We start from the raw sequence: 6,725 nt of genomic DNA on the forward strand, positions 1-6,725 counted from the left end.
ACATTATGCAAAGCAGTCGAAGATGCGATACCCCTGGTCGAGTGTGCTCTGAGGTTGACATGAGGCTCTAAATCTGATGCTCTGTAGGCTTCAGAAATGGCCTCACACAGCCAGTGTGACAAGCACTGGGTGGATAACGGGCAACCTGCAGATGCATCTCTATTATGCACAAACAAATGTTGACGCATTGCAGCTGTGCACGCTATGTAACACGTCAACGCCCGCACAGGACAGAGGAGATAAAAGATACTACTTCTTCTGATCTGTGTGAAGGGGGGGGGGGGAACCCCTCCAACAATATCGCTCTTGATTAAAAAGAGCTTGTGATGTTTTAGGCATAAAAGCTGGGTTGGTCTAAAATCAACTGAGCTGCCGTCAGCCTGAATTCTGAGACATGACGGAGCGACAGAGAGGGCAGATAAAACACTCACTCTCTTAGCGGATGTTAAAACCAGCAGCAGGGCTGTTTAAAGAGACAAGAATTTAAGTGGGACCTGATCCAAAGACTCAAATGGAGCTTTGATCATGACCTACAAGACCAGTATTAAATCCCACTGTGGAACAAGTGGGTGTGAAATAGGCCTGCGTCTGTGTACCCCTTTTAGAAAAAGCTTCATCAGCGGATGATTAAAACATGTTCTGTCTCAGAAACCCTCGTGTCAGGAAGAGGTGGCTGCAACGTACGCTTTAAACGTGCTGGATACAAATTTCTGTCCTCAGCTGCTGCAGAAAGGATAGTATGTCACCTAATGGACATGAGGTGGCCTCTACATCCTTCTCTGTACACCAGCGCTGAAAAGCTGTCCGCTTTGATGTGTACCTTGCTGTGGTAGATGCAGCACGTGAAACCTGAATTGTGCGCACTACATCCTGTGGGCGATCTGTTCAACGGCCAGACCCACAGATGCTGGCCTATTTCTGGGTAACTCCTGGTCGCTCCTCCTGCCTGGAGGAGAGCGTCCTCCCTCCACGGCAGTTTCCACGGGCACCCCGACAGCAGGCGTTGCAGGACTGGGAACCATGTGCGCTCACGCGTTCGGGGTCACCAGAAGAGCTGTCAATCCCTCCTCCTGAACTTGGTTCAAGAACCGTAAAATCAGAGGAGGTGGAGAAAAAACACGTACAGAAGCATTTTGGGCCATGGGCTGTGGGCAAACGCATCCACCCCAGCGGTGGTTCGTCTCGTGGGCTCAGAGAAACGCATAATTGACACTGAGCGTTTCTCGTGTCACAAACAGGCCCACAGCTACTATATCAATCTGAGACAAAATGCTCCGTAAGAGGATGATTAAAGGTTGTTCTGTCTCTGACAACTTTGAGACAAGAAGAAAACATGGCTGCATCATACGACCACTTGATGTGAACATCGCTGTGGTGGTTGCAGCACGTGAATCCTGAATCGTATGCACTACATCTTGAGAGAGAGCCATCCTCTCAAAAAGATCCACACAGCGGCCAGACCACAGGTGCTGGCCTATTCTGATTAATTCCTGATCGTCCCTCCCGCCTGGAGGAGAGCGTCCTCCCTCCACGGCAGGTTCCACGAGTGTCCTGATAACAAATGTCGTAGGCCTGGGAACCATGATGCGTTCACGCACTTGGGGCAGAGGAGCTGCCAGTCCCTCCTCCTGAGCTCGGTTCAGAAAACCGTGATATCAGAGGGAAAGAGGAAGGTGAAAAAGCATTACGACCACAGGTTGTGAGCAGGCACGTCCACCCAGCGGTGGATCGTCCCGTGGCTCCACGATAATTATAATTGACATTGAGCGTTCTCTCGTGTTGCTACACGTCCACAGGCGCTGGCAGGATTTCTGCCGTGTCTGAGCCATAGCTCTAGGTGGAAGGTCCCAGGTCCCCGTGCCGCAAAAGACCGTCTTGGACATCACATCCGCCCCCTGTTCGGAATACATGAGATGTACCCACTCCAATGGAGAGCAGATTGGGTGTGCCCCACACAGCATCTGTCTCACAATGTGGCACATGGGTTGAACGCATACATCGCCTGCCAGTATGTATGCAACAGTCACTTGCTGTCTGTGTGAATCAAAAAACCCTGATGATTCTGCAGCTCAAGGTCAGTGTTGAGTCACATTCAAAGAGCCCCTGCGATGCGCCAAAAAGATTTAAATGAGCTGCTGTGTAGAGAACTACAGCGGACCCACAGCTTGTTAAATGTGTGTGTCTCTGTGAAAAACTGACATGTGTGACGTAGGTCTGCTGACGGAAAACAGCTGATGTCACTCAACCGATTCACGTGAGTTGCACTGCTGCCATCTGTCTGTACAAACTGCTCAACAGCAGCAGGTGTCCAGATAAAGCAGAGTTAAGGCGGCTCGGGCGCATAATGGAATGTTGTTTCTAACAGTTCGGAGATTGACAATCTAGAATAAATTTCATCTTCCTGTTCGTTGGGACCAGGAAGTGATGAGAGAGGGACCTTGCGTTTTCCTCTCCTTTTGCGACTCCAGAAATTACATTTAAAACAGAATTTCCTGAGCTTCTGCGAGAGGGGACTAGATCTGTTCATAAATGACAGAAAAAACGTCACAGAGTTCCTCCACACCGGGTTTTGAGCTGGACTGCAGCGTGAATCCCCGGATGAAAACGGTTCGCCCATCCGTCTGGAGCGCGCTCTCATAGCCACCCGTTTATAAGTTATAAAGCGGGCACGCATTTATGCTGTGAAACTCACATGCATGCTGATGTGAGCTGGAGCGCGCTGAGTGAGAAAGAAAAAACACGCGCATCCCTGAGCATGCAAGACGTTGTGTGGATGCAGCTCATCTGTGTTGTGCTCACGTTGTGTGCAGCTGCTCCGTGTAAACGCTCGGGAAGCGGGTGCACGTATGAGCCGACGTGCCCTGAAGGGTCATGTGTGTGCGTCCTCATTCATGCAACCTCTTAAGCCAGGATTGCCGCGGGGGCGCGCGTTGGCACTGGTGCGGTCAGGAAGCAGCGCACAGCATCGGTGGAGCGAGGTTACCACTGGCTCGGTCTTCTTCGAGGATGCCAGAGCCGAGCCGCTGTGAAGTCTTGTGCAGCTGCTGACGCTGCGGGGGCACGCGTTGGCACTGGTGCGGTCAGGAAGCAGCGCGCGGCATCGGTGGAGCTAGGCTACCACTGGCTCGGTCTGCAGAAACACGTTCATTCTTGGCTGCAAGTCACGTGAACTTTTGAGTGATTCCACGAGCTGCAGTATTAATTCAGAAAACCTTCTTCGAGGAAGCCGGAGCCGTGCGCTAAGAGGCTTGTGAAAGCTGCTGACGCCGCGGGAGCGCGAGTTTGACACCACTGCGATGAAAAAACGTGTGTCGCTCCTGCCAAGAGCGAGGTACGTTGCTGAGCTCATACCGCGGTCTCACGTTAACGTTGTCGTGAACGGCGGACGTGTGGAACGCATGCTGGTAAGCTTAGTTGGAGAGCAGTGTCACCGTCTCGGTTATGCTAACCGGAGGCACAGGACGCTGGTCCACCTCGACATCTTGCTCCAATGCAGCCTCCATCAGGCTCGGCTCCAGGGGGCACGGAGGGACTTTCCGCTCAGTGAACCCCTGCTCTGGAGATGGGTGCGGACTGTGGAGACCGGCTCCCCCAATCTACCAGGAAAGAACCGTCTGTGGCCTCGCCCGTAGGACGTCCTGTTGGAACACGAGGCCATATGGATCAAGACGGTGTGCCGGAATGGAACCCAGTAAACAACCTTCCCGCCGGATCATCCGAACTGGTGGGAAAAGGCGTGGGACGTAGAAAAGGGGTCCCTTCATGCCAGCCGCCCCCTGGGTTACGCCGGGCAACCCCTGAGGGCGCCGTCGGCCGGGAGCAGTGTGATCGCCGATGCGAAACGAGGTGGGATGGGGTGAGCATTCACTCAGCCCCCCTCCACCGACACTACGCTCTCCAGGAGGGAATGAGCAGCGGGGGGCTGCAGCTGATTGCTGCCTGTCCCAGAGGAACCATCCGATTCGCTCCGAGGGTCGGCGATAAGAGGAAAATTACAAGATGGCGTTGTCCAGAGTGTAGTGACCTGTCACTGAGAAATATTCCTCGGTGCTTACCTTGAAATAAGACTGCTTGTCAGCTTCTCCTCGGGGAGGAGAACTCACCGGATGACCGGAGGTCGACTGCCGGGCCAAGCATCCTTAACAAAGGTTGGTCATCTACACAACTTTCCTTCTTCGTTCTTCTGACAGTGCTATTAGCTCGCTGAAGAAAAAATGGGAGCCGATTTCCTGCTCTTAACGTAATTTATACGGACCGGGTGGGGCCCACACAGCAGGTGGGCGTGGACTAAATTTTTTCAGTGCAATGCTGCGCATAACGGGATAAACCCATTAAGCGACAGCCTTAAAGGGCGAAGCATATACAAAATAGAACTCCGCTCCCAAACCACCGGATGGCTCAAAACGTTCACACGAGAAACGAGTGGACCCGTCAGCAAGCGTTTAGTCCTGAAAGAACACTGACTGAAAATTAGACGTGCAGATGTGGATCAGTTCTTGAAGGATTTATGATGAAACAGACGACCTGAGACCACTTGAGACCACCAAGTCTCCAACCAGCACCTCCCTGAAGTGTGGCTCTTGAACATCAGTTGGACCTCCTCCCTGTGGTCTGAACTCCTTCACACACGCTCTGGAGGAGAATAAAGGAAAGGTGACAACGTCCAGCACAGAGCATGCTACACCATGATGATGCAAATGATGAAGGACAGGAGGAAGGTCAGGTGACCTGCGAGGTTAAAGGTCAACAAACGAAGAAGAAGAAGAAATCAAAGGGAAACAAATGAGTTGATTCTCTTCTCTTCTTTCTGTGGGGGGGGGGTGGAGGGTGTGGGACATGATCAAGGAGGGGTGCAGGGAAATGTGACCATCGGTTCCTTTCAGGCCATGCATGCTCGTCCCTCCCCCCCATGGCTCTCGTTGGATCGCCTCTTTCTTTCATCTGTCTGAGGTGGAGCAGGGAAGCAGGCAGGACCCCCCAGATTGGGACTGATGGGGGGAGGTGTGTTAGTTGAAGCCAGTGTTGGTGTGGCTGACAGGGGGTGGGTTAGTTGAAGCCGGTGTCGGTGTGGTAGGTGTAATGTCCGTCTGATGTTAGCTGGGTTGTCTCTGTAGCTGACGGCTGCAGCACTATGGGCTCGCCCCCGGCCTCTTCTCGACACAGAAACACACGTTAAGGCGCCAATGACATCACTGACCTGCGAGCAACGGGAGCGACACCAGCCGCTCGGCCTCACCTCTCTCATCAGACTGTAGCTGAGCCTCCAGGTCCTCGGGGGACACGTAGAAGTCCTGGTCCGGGCTCTCGCGGGGCCGGGGTTTACACCGCCCACAGCAGCAGTTGCAGCAGCAGCACAGGCAGCAGCAGAAGTAGCATCCAGTGGCCAGGCCGCAGAAGATGAACAGTGCCTGCAGGAGCAAACACAAGCTCGTGTTGAGAGAGGAGCGTTAACCAAACCAAAGACTCCTCCGTGTCCCTCACCTTCGCCCACCAGCTGGAGAGCACAAAGTAAGTGTTAACGTTCTCTTCTCCAAACTGCTCGGCCACGTACAGCCCCAGAGAGCCGTACTTATCGTAGATGTTACGCTTGGTGGCGTCGTTCAGAATGGCGTGGGCGTTGTTTATCTCCTTGAACTTGTCCGCCGCCTCTGGATTGTCAGGGTTCTTGTCGAGGTGAAACTTCAGCGCCAGTTTCCTGTTGAGGAGGAGGCAGAGCATGAAGTGATGAAGGCGGCAGCGGGGGTGAGACCTCCTGCTGGCCTGCAGAGCCTCACCTGTAAGATCTCTTGATGTCGTCGTTTGTGGCCAGCTTGTCCACTCCCAGCACGTGGTAGAGACTCCCCTGCAGTGGACAGAGAGAATTTGGCTCCCGCACTCAGCCTTGATTTGGCCAGCTATCTCAAACTTCTCCTGGTTGTTTACATGAATGAGAAGCTCTGCTCCCCCCATCCTTCCCCTCCCGAGGACATCTGTAGATCTGTGTCAGAGTTGAGCAGGCTGATATACACTATGTTATCTCTTATCAGGACCATGGAACTTTCTGGCAGTCCACGGACAACTCACTGCCCTCATCAGCCTCCTCATGCATAAATGTATTATGAGGTCATTATATTGCTGTTTATGCATGAGGTCTTTTTTATCAACTCTTACACTGTGCCCCAGCCAGGACACGGTGTGAGATACAATTTTTTTTACCTCCCCTCTCCTTGTGTTTTGTCTTTTCCTTATTTTTGTCTGTCTAAAACAGGTCTCACTTGTAAATGAGTCTCTGAGGATCAATGTGATCAATCTGTATAAATAAAGGTTGAATGAAAAAAGACGTCTCTCACTCTTCCGAGAAGGTCTAGGAAGATGCTTCTCACTCTCCCTCTTCATCACCTGTGGTCCCCAAGTCTTCTGTGGTTCCCAAGTCTCCTGTTCTTGAGTCTCCTTTGGGTCCTGAGTCTCCAGAGATTCCCATGTCTCCAGAGGGTCCAACTTCTTCAAAGGTTACCACATATACAGAGGTTCCCACTTCTTCAGAGGTTCCCACGTCTAAAGAGGATTCAACAACTCCTGAACACTCCACACTTCCTGAGAGTTCCATGTATCCTGAAACTTCCACGCCTCCTGCAGTCCCTGAGGTAGCTATGCCTGCTGCAGTCCCTTAGGTAGCCACTTCTGCTGCAGTCCCTGAGGCAACTGTGTCCACTGTAGTTCCTAAGGTAACTACACCCACTGCAGTA

At 52.5% G+C, this 6,725-nt stretch overlaps 1 pseudogene; it reads right to left on the reverse strand.

Annotated features, from left to right (window-relative positions):
* Positions 1-5,043: 5,043 nt before the first annotated feature.
* Positions 5,044-6,586, reverse strand: LOC119429518 (annotated as a pseudogene).
* Between the last annotated feature and the right edge of the window lie 139 nt (positions 6,587-6,725).

The sequence above is a fragment of the Nematolebias whitei genome, unplaced genomic scaffold (assembly GCF_014905685.2).
Source record: "Nematolebias whitei isolate Nwh7 unplaced genomic scaffold, NemWhi1 Nwh_scaf_1932, whole genome shotgun sequence".
NCBI lineage: Eukaryota > Metazoa > Chordata > Actinopteri > Cyprinodontiformes > Rivulidae > Nematolebias > Nematolebias whitei.